Source organism: Equus caballus, chromosome 18 (genome assembly GCF_041296265.1).
Source record: "Equus caballus isolate H_3958 breed thoroughbred chromosome 18, TB-T2T, whole genome shotgun sequence".
Classification (NCBI taxonomy): Eukaryota; Metazoa; Chordata; class Mammalia; order Perissodactyla; family Equidae; genus Equus; species Equus caballus.
In genome coordinates this window covers 26,866,021-26,884,556 of record NC_091701.1, presented here as the reverse complement: position 1 = coordinate 26,884,556, position 18,536 = coordinate 26,866,021, and positions in this window count along the sequence as shown.

The following is an 18,536-nucleotide window of genomic DNA, read 5'->3' as shown; positions in this document are numbered from 1 at the left end:
AAATTGGGATAGCTTTTCGCATTCCCTCTCTGTCTCAAGCCTTTCCCATAGCCCGTACACATTCTCAGGATTTGTCAGTTTCCTCAGATCAGCAATGGGTTGCCCCAAATCATAAATGTTTTGTCTTACAGCTAGGCTCAGTGTGGATATCAGCATCCCATACAAGGTGCTGGGGCAGACTGGAGTAGCTTGGACTTCATTCCTGAGGTGAACGACCACCAAGACACGGTGTAGATTTCCTGTCTCATTTCCAACTCCCTAAGAATTTACTGTACCCCCTTTATGCATTTCCAGGTTCCCATGGGCCCAGGGAGATCCCCCTCCTTGGGCCAAGCCTCCCTGCAAGCTAGAATAATCCAATCTATAAGGGACAGGGTGGACATGAATTCCTTGAGCACCAGGCAGGAGATGTCAGAGGGCAGGGTATGTGGTGATGTTGCTCATTTTCTCTACCTCTTGCCAAGTCAGAGAAATGCCATGGCTCTCCATATCCCATAGCTGCACTAACCATGTCTGGATACTTTCCCTGGCCTTTGCTGGAACTTAGCAGCTATATCAATAAGCTCAGTGGAAGTATATTCTCTTATCATGAATGTTTCCTGAACTGGGGAGCTGTCCTGCTGGCTGCAGTTGTTATTGCTGTGCTTTTGTTTTCCTTGGTATTAGGGGTCAGAGGGCACAGGGCCTTCCATCTGTTTCACTGTCAATCTCCACAACATCCTCCTCTTAGTTCTCCTCACTTCCCAGGGATTCCACCTCTCAGCATCCCAATCAGGCTTTGTGACAAATGCTCAGACTTTGATCTGCTGCAGCTTGTGCCCTCCCAGCTTTGCACCACCGCACTCTAAGGTCTCCAACCTATTATCTTGCCTTCCCATCTCATCTGCAGCCCCGAAGTTAGCAGAGTAGTGGTAACCTCACCTCTTTCTCTAAACTTAACTCTTCTTCGAACTTTGTAGCTTGAGCTGCCGCCTCTAGTTGGTGATCACTGACCAGTCAAGCTGCCCACAGATGAGGCCAGCCCACTGCAGCAGCCATTTGTTTCCCTTCTTCGCCACAGTGCACTCGGCACAGTTCCTCAAACAAGCACGCTAGACCAGCTGGTGTTTTCGGGGCACACAGTGGTCCACAAGCATCTAACATCCAGGCCACCCTTCCTCACATAGAGGTCGATAGCCAACTCAGGATTTCGTCTACTGATGTCTCTTTCTCAAGGCCCATTTCTTCAGTTTCCTGGCTGGTTTGCCAATTGTTGGTTCATAATCTCAGGAGCTTCCTGGGTGACAAATGGGAAGCTGGCCCCATACACAAAGGGCAAGAAGAGACCAAAGATAGAGGCAGGCCTCTGCAGATTGGTTAAGTGGCAGGTTTAATAAGCAAGGGAACTTACATACAAGGCTTGTCTTGGGTGGCAGCAAGATGAGTAGATCTCTACACCTACCTGCAAGAATATTAAAAGTTTATACAGAGATTAAGTGGGTTTAGTCACATATACCATCTAGACGGCCTCAACAACATTGAAGAAATTAGAAGAATGTCAGGATAAATGGAAATATACTATGTTTGTAGATAAGAAAACTAACAGTGGAGGAGTCAGCCTGGTGGTATAGCAGTTACGTTCACATGCTCCACTTCAGTGGCCAGGGTTGGCAGGCTCAGATCCCAGGTGTGGACATTCACACTTCTTATCAAGCCATGCTGTGGCTGGAGTCTCACATATAAAATAGAGGAAGGTGGGCACAGATGTTAGCTCAGGGACAATCTTCCTCAGCAAAAAGAGGAGAATTGGTGATGAATGTTAGCTCAGGGCTAATCTTCCTCAAAAAAAAAAAAAGGAAAGATAAAGAAAACTAAATAGTGGAAATGAGTCAATCTGTCCAAATCAACATACAAACAGATTCAATAAAATCCCAGTTATAATTGCAGCTGAATTTTGTTTCTGTTTTTGTTTTTGTTTTAAGGGGGATTAGCCCAGAGCTAATTGCTGCCAATCCTCCTCTTTTTGCTAAGGAAGACTGGCCCTGAGCTAACATCCATGCCCATCTTCCTCTACTTTCTATGTGGGACGCCTACCACCACATGGCTTGCCAAGTGGTGCCATGTCTGCACCCAGGATCTGAACTGGCAAACCCTGGGCTGCCGAAGCGGAATGTGTGAACTTAACTGCTGCACCACAGGGCCGGCCCTGCAGCTGAATTTTTAAGGAATGCAGCAAGCTCTTTTCAGAATATCCAAAGAAGAACAAATGTCAAAAAACCCTTATGGGGGCCAGCTCCGTGGCCGAGTGGTTAAGTTCATGCGCTCCACTGCGGCGGCCCAGGGTTCAGATCCTGGGCACAGACATGGCACCACTCGTCAGGCCACGTTGAGGTGGCATCCCACATCCCACAACTAGAAGGACCTGCAACTATGATATACAACTATGTACCGGGGTAGGGGGGAGGTTGGGAAATAAAGCAGAAATAAAAAAAACAGATTGGCAACAGTTGTTAACCTGGGTGCCAATCTTTAAAAAAAAAAACACTTGTTAGGGGCTGGCCTAGTGGTGTAGTAGTTAAGTTCGTGTGTTCACTTCGGCAGTCTGGGGTTCATGCATTCAGATCCCTGCAGTGGACCTACACACCATTCAGCAAGCCATGCTGTGGCAGCATCTCACATACAAAATAGAAGAAGATTGACACAAATATTAGCTCAGGAAAAATCTTCCTCAAGCAAAAGAGGAAGATTGGCAACAGATGTTAGCTCAGGTCCAATCTTCCTCACCAAAAAAACAAAACCCGAAAAACAGAAAACCTGTTTATTTTGAAACAGAAGAGCAAGAATTGATGACTTGCAATATCAGATACTGACATAATCAAAATCACATTATTAAAACATTTCAGTGCTGGCCCAAGAGTAGCTCAGAAAAAGACTGTATTTGTTTGAGTACTTGATACATGACAAAGATTGCATCATAAGATAAACAGAAAGGAATAGATTGTTTAGTAGATGGTGTTGGCAAGACACACTCAGTAAATCAAGAAAAATAGAGCAGGGCCCTGAATTAGACCACATGCAAAGCTGGACCCCAGATAGACTAAAATCTACATTTGAAAGGTAAAACCAAGAAGTTGATACAATAAGATTAAGGAAAACATTTTGCACACTGAAACTTTCTTAAAAGGTATCCTTAAATCAAAAGGAAAAGAGCAAAAATATATGGATTTGACTATACAATAATTAAAGAGTTCTGTTAATCATAACACACTACAAATTATAGAAAAATAACAGACTAGTAAAAAGTACATAGACTCACAAAGGAATCGTGCACATCAATAGGAAAACAATGGGCAAGCCAACTGGAAAATAAGGAAATAATTTGAGTAAACAAATCATGAAAAGGAATGCATTAATATCTGACCATTATGTAAAGAAATGTACAAACTCCCTAGAAATCACAGTTAAAACAAGTTAAATTAGCTCCTATTGAAATGGCAAAATTCTGGATGAGAATTTATAGAGAGAGGAACTCTCATACATTACTGGTACAACTGTAAACTGAAGCCATTCTAAACAGGTAATCTGGAAAAAATTAACAGAGGACAATATATGCATGCACTATGTTCCAGCAACCCAACTTTGGTGTAAATATATGGTCCAGGTAAATTCCTTACAAAGATTTGTTTTCTTTCTTTTGTCAGAGCAAGCTAACTGATTTTGTGGCTCTGGAGTCTTGTGGCTCAGGTAATATTTTCTTGTATTGTGTCTGTGTCTTTGTGTATGATTGGGGGAAGACCAGAAGTTTCTAGGCCCTTTGAACAGATGTTGTGAGTTCAACACTAAAGGAGAGTAGAAAAAGCAAGAAAGGCTTGACTTAGACCAAGAAAGAGATTCCCGGTGACTAGGATGAGAGAGAGAGATGGTTTCCCTCATAGGAGGAGAGCTGTGCTCCACGTCCAAGCAGCTTCCCAGCACTGGTGAATGCTGCAATCTGCAGGCACTATCTGCTCATTTATTGAACACTTACTATGTACAGGCAATAGAGTAAGCTTTAAATATACTATATATTAGTTAGAAAAAAAAGCATTAAAATATATCACATTTTAGACAGTAATCATTGAAAAGGAGAAAAAAATAAAAACAGTGAAATGGCGCATGAAATGTTGACATATAAAAATTTTGTCAGATGAGAAGAGAGGTCTCACCAAGGAAAGTAAAGAACTAAAGAAAGTGAGGGAGCCAGTCATGTGGATTTAGGGGTGGAAGCAGGTATTCCAGGCAAAAGGAATAGCAAGTGCAAAAACTCTGGATGAGGATTGTGTCTAGAATAGTTGAAAAACTGCATGGAGATCAGTGTCACTGTAGTGAATTGAGGGCGAGAGGAGTATAAGGGACAATTTCAGAGAAATACAGAAGCCTAGACCATAGGGATCCCTCCCTACCTTTCTGAAAATCTGAGTTAGAAGGGGAAACACTAAGATGATTTGACTCGCGGTTTTACAAGACCAGTTTGTTGTATAGAGAATTGACTGGAGGAGGTAGGAATAGAACCAGGCAGACCAATTAGTAAGCTGTTGCAGTGATCTATGGCAGAGATGATTGGGCCTTGGACCAAGGTAGTGGCAGCAGGTATAATGGAGAAATGGTCAAATTCTGGATGTGTTTTGAAAGTGGATTCAACAGAATTTCCTCTTGAGCAGCTGAGGATAAATCAAGTGTAGAGCCTGAACAACTGAGGAATGGAGTTGCTATTAACTGAGATGGGAAAGACTTTAAAAGAACTGCTTTTGGTGCATTGGGGCACACTGAGTTGTAGTACATGTTAACTTTGAGATTCTTATTTGTCATCTCAGCAGAGTTGACCAATATGCAGTTAGATATGAAGATCTGGAAGTCAAGAGAGGAGTCCAGGTTAGATATAAATTTGGAAGTCATCAGCATAAAAATGGCATTTAATACCATGAGACTGGATATGACGGGCTGTAGAGTAAGTGTCTATAGAAAAGAGGAAGTTTCAAGGACTGAGCCCAGTGCTCAATCTAAAGATTGGGAGAGAGAAAAAGTTAGCAAAAGAGACTTAAAACGGGCAACCAGGAAGGACAGAGGAAAAACAGGTGAATTTGATGTCCTGAAAACATTTTTCAAAAATGGGAGATTTGTAAGTTGTCATATGCTGCTGATAACTCAAGTAAAATGAAAGTGGCAAAATTACCTTTAGATATAGGAATATAAAGGTCATTATAACCTTGACAAAAGATATTTTAGAGGGATATGGATAAGAAAGTCTTATTTTAATAGATTGAAGACAGAAGCACACGTATCTTTCAAGAGTTTTACTCTATAGGAAAGAGTAGACGTAGAAGAAATAGTGTGGCTTCTTGAGGGAGAGATGCAATCAGAGAGTTTTGGCTTTGTTCTTTGTTTGTTTTTAGATGGGAGAATAGAGGCATGTGCGTATGCCATTAGGGGATAATCCTACAGAAGTAAAAACTGATGTTGCCAGATAAAAAGGAAAGTGTTGTAGGACACTGTCCTCAAGCAGAAGAGCAAGAATAGGATCTCAGGCACAGGTAGCTTTATTGGTCTTAGTCTTGGCTGGAAGCGTGGGCAGCTCATTCTTTGTAACAGGAATGAAACCAGAGCACATGGCAAGGTGCAAAGATGCAGGCAGGTGTGGTATTTGGACTTGGTGGAAAGTCTCTTCTGACTGCCACAATTTTGTCAGTTAAAGTAGGAAGATAGGAATGAGAATTCGAATGAGGGAAAATGGGGCAAAGAATTAGAGCTTTTAGGGGAGAGAAGAAAATGTGAAACAGTCCAACACCATGAGGCTTCTGGGGTGGAGGGTAGACACATCTCCATACGCCACATTTTTCCAGGAGCATCAGAACCATCTGTTTCAAATTATGCCCCTGTACTTGGACAAGGAACATTGCAGAGACATTCATAATGGTCTGAGGAGATTCCCTGAGGTCATGGAAGCAACTGGAAAGCCTGTATAGTTTCAAGGGCTGAAGGCTGGATGTAGAATTGGGGAGCAAAGTGTGATGGAAATATAATTTCTCACTAAGGAAAGTGGTTGAGGACAAGACCAGATTTAGATTATTTATAACAAGAGAAATAAAAGAAATGTGACATTTCTTGCAACCAAGTGTTATACTGTTACAGAAAAAAAACGTGTGCACTCAGTCATTTGGTTATTCATTCATTCAACACATGTATAAGGGGAATTTACTATATTCTACACTCAGCACAAGCTCCAAGGGTACAATTTTTTGGAGATTTTTAATGTCATTTGGTGGAATGTGACAGATAGCAAACAAATATAATATAAAATACATTAATAAATAATATGTCCAAGAGTAGTAAGAACCATGGAGAATGTAAAGCAAGATCAGCAAACAGTAAGTATACACAACTCTTCCAAGAAATCATAATCTAAGAGGAAGTTAGATATGTGTTAGATATGCAGGGCCTTGAAGAAGAAGAGGTGACAAGAGGTTTTGTTTTTCAGATGGGAGAATAATAGCTTGAATCTATACTAATTGGAATGATGCAGTATGGAGGGAAAATTTGTCAATGTAACACATAAAAGGGATGCTCACTGAAGAAATGACCCTGAGTAGGTGAAAAGAGAGGTATTGGTCTGAGCACCAAGTCATAGATAATTCATAGAAACAGGAGAAAAAGGAGATCATCCAGATGAAGGTGGATAGGTAAGGGGGTTTTTAGTAGCGACATTTCTGACAAGATGACTTTTGATGCAAGACATGAAAAAAGTCAGAGGGAGCCTGGTGTGTATCTGGAGAGCCATAGTCCAGACGAAAAGAAACAATAAATGCAAAGTTAGAGCATGCTTGGCAATTTGAATAATAATAGACGTGTGTCTCTAGAAAGCAAGCAATGAGGGCGAGATTCTACAGGGCACTGGATGCCCAGTAAGAATAATAGTTTTCATGCACATCATGCAAGTCACTGTGCTAGGTAGTGAGAATTTAAAGACAAAGACTTCACCTCTTTTCTATCCCCTTCACCTCTATCAAGACTTTGTCATCACACCTTGGCTTATTCTTTTCATCTTACACATTTGGATATTGTAACATATATAAGGGCAGTCTTTCTTTCATGGCCACAAGGAGTAGCTTGACTTAAACGGCCACAAGGAGAAGTATCAAGGAATGTATTTCTGGAGCCATGAGGTTCTGGGTATCTGTACCTAGCCAGGTCCCAGCAACATAGGCCTTACTTCCTGGTTTCCACCTCTACTTTGGGAGTCTCTGCGTATCACTCCAATGAAAGGAAGAGGAAAGGAAACAAGCTACGTACAAAACATTGCACTTCATACTATAGGAGTATGTGCAAGCTGTAATGGAAAGACTTCTTGTTCTAGCAAAACTGCCTACGGAGCTGATACGGATCTGCCATATCACTGCAAACACTTAGAAATGCAAGAAAAACTATGAATTAAACATATTTAATACATAGCTAAGCCTCCCAGAAAAGAAAGTCAAGTCACTGAAAGACAGGATTGAAAAGGAAATCTGAAGCTAAAGGAATAAAACTGTAGGCTGCTGCTATGGCAGACCAAGAAACCATGTAGTTCCTGGGGTCAGAAGTTTTCATGCTCATTGAGGAAATGAAGAGATGGCACTGGACTTGCCCAAAGCCAGGGGTTAGAACTGAGTCCTGCTTAAAGATAAGACCTGAGAATGGCTATGACTGCAACAAAAGAGGAACTAAAGTAGATAAAAATAAGAAAGCTTGTCAACACTATGGTCCTCAGTGGAAAAAAAAAGTTGTTTGTGAGAAGTTGAAAACGGATTCATGTTGAGAATTCAGACTCAAAATATCTTTTCTAATAGTGCAAACTCCAAGTCCACAAGTTCATGAAACCCTGCTTTTAGACCACTGAAACCAGGTGGCATTTGGAAGAAGAAAATGCAAAATTACTATGTAGCAAATACTTCCTCAACCAAGAGCACATGGAAATCCAGCTCCATCCACATACTTCCACTCCCTGCATAAGATGCTTTCACAATGAAAGCTTTCGCAATGAAAAAAAAGACATATATTCCTCAGAATTTGTGATTATAGGAAGTCTACAAAGTAAGGATATTTAAGATGAATACAACAATCAGAAATAAGATAGATTCCACTAGGAAAATCAGAGCTCTACAAAAATAAAGACTGGCATATTTATATAAGAACTAAATACAAATTTTTAGAAATCAATATTAAGGACTTATATCATACTATCTTCTTGATTATCAGAGACTTTTCTAGCAGTAGATACATGACCCTCTTCCACTTGTACCAAAGAGAGTATACCTATATTGGATCATGAATTAGAATGGAAGTCCTGTATTATGATGCCTTCTAACTGAAATATTCTACCATTGTATGATTTTCCTTGATAAATAAGTAGCAGATCATTATAATTCAAAAGTTCACATAATTCTTTTCCATATGTAACTCTCAGAGATTAGGTTTGACCCAGCAATGGATATTCTTGAGTTCTTAATGAAACAATATAACCTAAAAAATAACTTCAAATAAATCTGTCACTCTTGAAATATGACAGAAGTATCATTTGCATCATCATAGATGGAACATACTTCATTCTTCTAGCTAAAAAATAAGCAATACTATGAATTAGTAAAATCATAATTTTTATTGTTCTTCTTTCTATTTGCTTTCTGTAGAAATGAAATGGAAAGTAAAGATGACTTCTGTGTAAAAACTGCTCACGGGAAAAAAACACTTCTTACGTTTATCAGCCTCCTGAATTTCACATCTTTAGAATTGAAGTAGCCTTAAAATGTATATGTACTTTCTAATGAGTAGATGACAAGCACTGAAATTTAAATAGCATTGTAGGTAGTAATCTTTTCTTTTAATTTCTAAAAGTAATGCAGATGTAAAATATCTAAAGATTCCACTTTATCACTTTATGTCAATTGTGTTGTAATAAACACCAATTATCCTAAACTCTTGGCCAAAAATTGCAGTTTTCCACTGTCTTTTTCTCAAGTAAAATTTGATACTAAGACAAAAAAATACTTAGTAAGATTAAAAATTCAAAAGATATATTAAAATCAAAACAGATGAAGGAAGAATTAGCAAATTTGAAGATAGACATGAAGAAAACTAGAATGTGGCAAAGTGCTGAAAAGGTGTAAAATATGAAAGAGTAGATAAGAGACATGAAGGATAGAATGCATCTCAAAGGAGTTCCAGAGGAAGGGAACAGAGAAAATGGGGGAGAGCAAAATATAAAGAGATGACAGCTGAGAACTTCATTGACTTGATAAAAAGACTTGAAGATGTTATGGGAAGACATGGATTAGAAGATGGTGGATTATGATGAGAAGTAGGTTCAGGTGTGACTTCTGTGTGCCGAGATTTTTCTGAGCCGAGTTTTGAAGAAACAAGCTGGTGAGTTATCAGAAGGTGTATGTGTGCACATGGAGGAAGGCATTGACTGATGCAGGAGTGCCTTCTATTCTGGTAAATACGGTAACTTAGAAATCTCACATTCACCACTAGAAGAGGACTGTAATTATTCTCTCTGTGATCACCCGGCTGTCATTATACCTGGGTAAAAATTTTATTTTACCAAAGACAAATCAAATAGTGGCCTTCCTATTTTCCAATGAGCTATATTATGAATGGAAAGTATAAGTCATTGAGGAAGATATCTGATGGTGTGCTGGAGCAGCCTCAAACCAACTTGCAAGAGCCAAGTGTGCACGTGTCTTCTCAACCCTGTGCTCAGTGACATCATGTTGGTAGCCTGAAAGTGGCCATTATGAGGGTATTTACACCACGAAAATTGGCAAATTCTACAACTTGGGGCTTTAGCTTTCAGAGAGTCAGTTATTAAATAATTTATCACACATAGTTAAAGCTATCATCTATTGGTGGAATGAAGCAACACACCAAACCTCAAAGCAACAATAAAAGGTTAAATCTACAATATTTTCCTAACTAAAAACAATAACAAAAAAACTTTTAAAAAAGTTGCATAACTTATCAGAAATAGAGTTTGGATTATTATTTCAAGATTTTAGATTACAACTAATCACTACTGTGATTCATGCTGGAACACAATAGAAGCATTTCTATCTTGTTAGGTTCAAATGTACTGTTAGGTCCTCTGTGAAAGAACAGTAATGAGGTTAAAGAGCCTTGTTTTTGTTCACTACCAGAAATGAGAATGATTAGGACATGGAGAAAATTATAAATAGTGGATTAAAGTTGCTAGACTTGGCAAACACCACAATGATATATTTTCCTCTACAACAGTGACAATAATTAGAATAAATAAAAATAATTAACTAGAATCCTTTACAATCACTTTTAAAACATGTATGGTGAAAATACCTAAAAATTTTCTCCCGAAACTATGTCTTTATAAGTTTACGTGGGTCTTATACAACTGTACGTCTTATAAACTGGCCAAGATATCTTTGTTTGGGAATGTCTCAGCTAGGCAGAGTTTTAAAAATATCATGTGGAAGAATGATTTGTGCCAATGATATTTTGGTCTAATAAAAAGGCCTATTTAGATATAAAGTGGCACAAGATTGCAGGAATGCTAGTTGAAACTGCTGTCTACATCATCTTGGGAGACAATTTTCCATGGCTCTCTTGCATTTCTGGTCATCTATGAGCCAGAGGCATTAATGGCTTTGTTCTGGAGTAGATTTTCAAGGATTTTGTACAGCAAACAGCCTTGGAAGATCTAGTGTCTTCTCTGGAGCAGAGGGGAGTTTTGTTCATTGCTCAGGATGGTGGAGATTATGTCTCCCTTTGGGGCAAAGGTTAGTTGAGCAGGTTTGCCCTGATATATGACTGGGTGCTCCTAATTTCAAGGTCCCTCAGCTGTAACACAAACTCACTGTGTGTACTTTATCCACCTTAGCCCATCTCCACATGTCTCCACAGGGCCTTCAAAGCAAGGGAAAGTGATGTGGACATGAAGTGCGTGGGGCCTGCTATACTGGGAGTAAAAGCCCTTTGTCTCTGACCCAGGAATCTCTTGTCTTCTGCTACCATCTATGAAACTGCAGCAGACTAATTTGTTAGCTTGTAAGGAGTGCAAAATCTCAGACCCTTCCTAGTTCTCAACACATCTGACACTTCCAATTTTGACTTTTCTTCCTTACATTGTGCATCATTTCAATCACTGGTCATTTCATCCTTTCCTCCCTATTTCTACTCTATATCACCTTATTTCTCACTATTTTTAATTTACTCAACCTGACTTCATCCTCTGTATCAGGGCACAGCACCTACTACAGAACTTGACAAATAGCATACATTCACTGAATGAACCAATGCGTTTAAAAGGTTCTGTCTCTAAAGAGCATTTCTCCCTTGGTTTATCATTGACAACCTGAATTAGATGTGCATAATGTGAGTTAATTCAGTTTTGAATTTCAGTTGTTAATTTCCTTTTAAATTGTAAGATAGTGGACTGATTGTAGCAATTTCATGAACTATATTTTTCAAGAGTTTGCTGCACCATTTTCTTCTTTCTAGGGGATTTTTTTCTCTCTCTTTTCCTTTTGATGTGCAGGGCCGCTTAAGTCCTCCATGCGTTTCTGGAAAACTAAAACCCCAAATCTAAGCCTGTTGAACCTCTTGTCACACAAGTATTTGAAAGAATGATACTTAGGGGAAATAGAAAATGACACTTTTTCCCTCATCTTTTGAAGACGAAATGATCCACCCCCCTTCAATTCTGCTAAAAGAGATTCCCAGCTCATTTTCCTTAGCACAGCTTTAAAGTGTAAAAAACTCATCAAACATCTTTTCCTCTGAGACAATGTCATCTGAGTTCAAAGGATGTACACAGCTCTGCAAAACTGCTGTCTTGTTTCAGTGATAAGGCCTTGGCTTTCATTTTATGTTTGATTCCAAGAAAATCAAATCTGTTTTTATGTACACTATGACTATAACTAAATCAGGAAATTAGGAGAAATAATCTATTTCTGCAGACAGCTGGAGGCAAAAGTTTCCAGTTTTGAAGAAAAATCCTAAAATGACTCTTCAGCTAGGTTACATTTTCACTCTCAAGATATGCTCAGTTATTAAATTTGAAAACATATATTTATTCTTCCAGACAATGAACAAAACCTGTCCCGTTGCCCTTCTCATGATTAACTCTGTGGAAACCTTTACTGGCTACTTAGAAGACTGAGGGCAATGCTTGTTTGTTTGCTTATTTTTTCCCAAATCTGTTCGAAACTCCTGCACCGTAATGATTAGGAGGTCATTTTTTTTAAATAAAAAGTTCAACAGCCATCCAATGATGTACTGAATCAGTGTTTCTCGGCATGCATCACAGAAAATCTTTACTTTTAAAAGACATCCTAGAACGTGCAATTTTATCTTATATCTTCTGTTTCATTCAACGTAGTAATACTCATTATAATGCTTGAGCTACAACATATAAATTTTCTGACACGTTCAAAAGTAGCCTGCAGATATTATGAAATAAACTCCATCTCAACAATACTCAGAAGATGAAGAATAAACATCTTCCTCATTCAAACTCCGTTATAAACACTCAGCTATAGAAATTAGCAAATTAGTTTACTTCTTCCAAAGTGAAGATGGAGTTGTAAATATTTTTTCTCTTCAAGTTCATGTATATCTTGAGTAAACTAAAAATATTAGGATAATTTAAAACCTGCAAGTAAAAATATTCACCAAAATGACATCAGGAGTAACTTTGCTTTAAATGAATTTATTCATTTTCAAACTCAAATATCATATTATACAAATATTTAGAAAAATTTACACTGTATATGTCCTGATCAACTATATGCATATACTTTTGGAATGAAGGGGGTTGACACCTTGACTTTTCAGGAAAGTTCCTCCTCCCTTTTCAACAAACTTTACTAAAACTCTTTTAGTATCTGATGGGGCATCATCATGCATAAAGAAGATTGTTGAAAATTAACTTGAATATCTCTGTTATTCTAACACCTTTCAACCTCATTTATAGATTCTGATAAGTTTTGTGAACACTCTAATAAATGAATTTACAGTACTCAAAAGGTCAGTTGAACTCTGAATAATATTATAATATTATCAGTGTTATGAAAGAGGTCTTTTATTGTTATCTAGTTATTATATTTCAGCTCATAATCAGGAGAGTATTATCTGTAAACTGTTAAGTTACAGATTAAAGTTTAAAAATCGAGCTATTTTAACCTGTGACTTTTTAGATTTTAGTTGTTTTAATTGTCATTGATTAATTATACTGATGGAATTATTTCACTAGTTATTTCAACTATATCAATAGTTATAACATTTGTTTATTCAGCAAATATTTCTTGGGCATTTAGAACATGTTAGCACACCTCCCTTATGAGTTACTCTCTCCTTGCTCATCTTTCAGTTCCTTGAATGTGCCAAGTTCTTCCCTTCTGGAAGCCCTTATCCTGACTCTCTGCTCTGACTCAGAGGCTCTGCAGCCCCTTCCCATGCCCCCCTCCCCACTGTTTCCGTAGCTAGTTCCCACAGACCTCAGCTTAAGATGTCATTTCTCTGTTCACCTTGTCTATGAAGCCCACTATCCAGTTCGACATTTTCTGTCTTGGCCTCCTATTTCTTTTTTATCATACTGAATTATTTCATTTATTTTTCTATTTATTCATTTCACTTCTTCTTCAAGAATGTGAGCTCTATTAGTTTAAGTAAGTTTTTGTATTGCTTATAATAAGCATCCCCAGCACCTGATTCAGTGCCTGGCATATAGTAAATGCCTAATAAATAATGAATAAATTACTTGCATTTTTGCAATGTTCAAATGAGATAATGTTTGTGAACTCAGTTTATAAATAGTAAAAAGCTACAGAAAACATCAGTTCAATTCATTTCAATAAACACATATTGAGTACGAACTTTTGTTGAGTTTTGGAGTATCTATAAGTTTAAGATGGGTATATAAAAATGATTACTATTTAGTCTCTATATTAAGTAGGATTAGATTCAGTTATATATAAAAGAAAACTTCAAATGGTAGTGGCTTAAACACATAAGAGTTAATTTTTCTCACATAATAAATTAAGTAGGAAGTTTCTGGCGCTGATTCAATGTCTTAGGATGGTGACTCTTTTATCTTTGTCCTTATAGTCTCAATATGGCTGCCTTAGCTACTGCCTTCATGTCCCACGTAGCACAACAGAGAGATGAGAAAAAAGCACTCTCCCAAATGTTCCACCTAACAGTTTTGTTTAATCTTATTGGCCAATACTGACCAGAAAAAAATATTTGTAAATGCGATCTCTCAGTTGGGTACACCGACACTCAAAAAGAAAATTGGGGTTCTGTTACTTAGGAAGAAAGGAAAAATGTTCATTAGATAAATCATTGTTTTTAGTCTTTAAAATCAGAGTTTAGCTAAAAAGCATTTTAAATGGTTAATATGATTGCTTTTATTTTTACTGTACAGATAAAAAATCTAGCAAAATACAAAATCTAACAAGATACCTTATCTTCAGCTATGAATAAATAAGTAAATTCTACGTAATTAATGAAAAAATAGTTCTGTGTACCTAGAGTTTATATATATGTATATATAAATATATATATGTGTGTCTCCGTGGGTGTACACACACACACACACACACACAGACACACACACACAGACACACACAGAGACACATATCAAGGAGTCAAAGGAAGGCTAAGTCCTGGGATTAGGCCAGGGTCAAGTTTGAGAGCATTTTATCCTAGATGCTCATTCTTTATTCTTAAATCAAAGGGGAGCCATCAAAGATTTGTTATACAATCTTTGTTAAATATCATTCTGGTGGATGGATTGTGGCTACCTTTTTGTTGTGTGTGTGTGTGGTGTGGAAGATCAGCCCTGAGCTAATATCTGTTGACAATCTTCCTCTCTTTGCTTGAGGAAGATTGTCTCTGAGCTAACATCCATGCCAATCTTCCTCTATTTTGTATATGGGATGCCATCACAGCATGGCTTGATGAGCAGTGTTTAGGTCTGCACCTGGGATCAACATGCAAACTGCAGGCCACGGAAGTAGAACGTACAAACTTAACCCCTATGCCACCAGGCTAGCCCCTGTAGCTCCTTTTATTATTCCGCTTGACTCAGGAAGTTACCTCTTGAGATACTGGCTGATCCACGGCAGTGTCACACAGTAAGAAAACGCTGCCAGTATGGGAAGATGTAAGTGAGTCCTTCCCTTTGTAGAGTCACATATAGGCATCCTTCACAGGTGGTGAACATTCTGCTATCCAAACTCAAACTTGCTATATCTCTTTCACCTCTTATTATGAAAAACTTTACTATTTGGCTTTACTAATTGACTGGCGTCTTCATCTCCTCTCCTTGCTCTATCTATTTGTAGAGTAAAATCCCTCTAAGTCAAGATAAATGGGATCCAGACAATAATAGATCATGCAAAACCTAGGATTGTATTATTATGAGGTTAATGAAATGGCAGGAGCTCTCCCGTCAACCAGCCAGCTGCAAGTTCTGAGAGGTGCATTTACCTACAGAATCCCAATAGCTGTCGGTTTCATCTGTGATTTGGTGCCACCTCGTGGCACTTGTTTACTTCGGTTTAAATATAGATGGGGACCATTCTGGTTTTGTGGCTGCCTGGGACTTCCTCTACAAAAGGAGCAAATTCAGAAATCTCACTGTTACATAACTTTATAGTTAGTTGGAGGCAGGGCTAGTTCCATTAACCAAATCCAGTGAGATTTGGGCAGAAAATTACTGGAAATGTGGAACACACCTTGTCTCCTGAGTAAGGGCTGCCTGTGCTTGCCATCTGCCCACTGTCCCCAAAAGGTGAAAGAAAGCTCACTTCCTAAAGGAAGGCCAAATAGTGGAGGATGAGTACCATTCTTTTTACATATGATTCTAATTTGTTGCAAGATTTTACTATATTTAAAATATACTTCTCACTTTCTGGTGTACGGCTAATTTGACATTATGTTTTAGGTAACTTCCTTCTTTCATTTGTCCTAAAGACAATGAGCAGATCCAACAAGCAAGGATAATATTCAAAATATTCAAATAGTGGTAAGCTATAGAAATTAACCAGATGACTATTGACGTGAACAGATATTGCCTATAAATAGCAAATATGGCCTTGTGCCCATACTGGCTGGGTACCAGTCATGCCCAAAGGCAATGCTCCAGGGTCAAACTGTTCAGAACAATATAGGGCCAACACCTTACCCTCTTAGAAGGCTGTTAGCAACTATCGCCAAGATGAAAAGTTACCACTGAGAGATTTCACATTTTATAAAAAATTACAGAAAACTAAAATACTTCTCAGTTTATTTTCCTTTGTTTTATATTTTTATATGTAATTTAATAAACCAGCATTGCAAGATTAGTGTCCTCTCTCATTTTCTTTTCAATAGTATTTCAGCTACCTATATTGTGAACTTAGCAGGCTTTTGCTGACCTGACAACAGAATTCCAAGTTTCAAACAACTACCTTACAAATGGATCTTAAAAACGCAAAGCTGGTGACCTCTTTTATTTCAGAAGTAGGGGGTAATTTCAACCCTATTGAAGGATTAGTATCACTGACCACTCACATGTTAATACGAATGGCCTTAGTTCTTCTACTCTGACATGCAGCTGAGACCAGAGGAGCGCCTGCCTTGAGATGAGACCCATGTTTTAGGGGGCCTTGCCCTCGTTCTCTTGTAGCAGTGCTCCACCTCATGAGTGAGGCGTCCAGGGGGCCAGGAAAATGTGCCCAGCTGGAGTTGTGTCTCTGGCCCCCTAGACATCTACCGATACTGAAAATTTGGGAATTTCCTGCCCAATGAGCCAAATTCTGCTTCTAGATCTTACTAAAGCCGCTTCCTTGCTTCCATCTTTCTGAGGGTTGGCCACACTGGCAGATGTGTGCACCACTAGGCCTCAGGCTTGGCTAAGGAAGAGCTGTTTTGGAGAGAGGAGTTGGATGAAACAGATGTCCATGCCAGGGAGGTCCCGCCTACTGTGGGATGGAGCCCAGGGTGGGAAGAGAGAAGGGGGCTCAAACTGAAGAGCAAGGGCAAGGGGTTGGCTCCCCTCCCCCTCATTTCAGGGTGGACTCCAAGGAGCACAAGAATTCTAACTTTGAATCTGGTTTTCTGGGTCTTTATAAAGGAATACATGTCCAGGTAGGAAGATAGAACTAGGTATTATTTAATAGTTTGTTAATTTGTTTTATAACTTTTAAATACTGAGTATTATAATATCTGAGTCTCTATTTGTCCTCCTGCCGGGGCCCTGCAAATGTTAGGGGCGGATCTAGGAGGGAGTGGGGAAAAGGAGTATTATTTTGGTGCTGAAGCACTGAAGTCAAGGAGGTAGTTCCGTGGAGGGTTTTGGAAAAATAAAGGCTTATGCACCACAGTTGAAAGACAGGAGAAGGTGTCCAGAACCTAAAGGTTGGGTTCAGAAAGTCAGATGTGAATATTTTATGGGGATAGTTTTCTTTGTAACATTTTTCTAGATCTGATACCAGATATCATCTTGTGCGTTTGGGCACAGAGAGGCAAATGAGCTTGGTATATTTCCATATAGTGCTACTTCATCTTCCTTCTTGCCATCTCTAGATCTCATCAATTGCTGCCAACATCTACTCCTAAGTGCCTGATCTTTTTTTTTCCTTTTTTTTAAAGAAAGAAGCTCAAGAGAGAGAAGTTGGCAAATGGAGATTTGAGTCACAATAAATGGAGACATGTGATTAGAATTTATTGATAAATTTGATGAAGTTTGACCAAATTCAATTCAAAGACAAAATGTACCAAACAAAGTTCTCCTTAACTCAGGCAGGAAACCAAAACTATTGAAGAGAGACAGGACAGGAAAGGACGAAATGAAATATAAAAATATTTTCTGAAAATAAGTAGCGGTCAATTAAGTTTATATGTATATAGGTTTTGCCAAGGTAGGTTATAAAATATATTTTTTCCTAAATTGTAGTCTCCTCTTCAAGATCCAAAAGACCTTGGTGATCTCTTCAATAGTCTGCAACTTTAGAAGTTGACTGGGTGCCTAGATTGAGCACTCAATCTCATTTCTCCCCTAGAGCCCAAATGACAGAGGACCTTGAGTAGTTAAACAGTATTAATATGTAAACAAATCAGATTTTAGAGTTTGAACAGATTCCACTAGCTTAGAAAACACCTATGTATTTAGAGAAGTATCAGACGTGTTGCCTGACTCTGAGGTACTTCATTCATAGTGTGCTATGATCCTTTACAGAAGAAATACCTAATGACGTTCTCCCTATTAGACTAAAAACTGATATTGACTGGGTTTTCTAACTTCACCAAATTTAGTGCTAGTACAAAATATAATTTTTATAACATATATATATGTTTTATTCCATGTAATTTCATTCTTAAAGAAAGGTATTGACTTATTAGGAATATCATCTTGCTTTGATAAGTTGCTAAAGAAAATCCCCATTAAAAAGGGGTCTTTCTGTAATTTTAAATGGGAACCATTTTCATGCTCATATTACTCATTGTAATCCTTTATAAATTTTCCC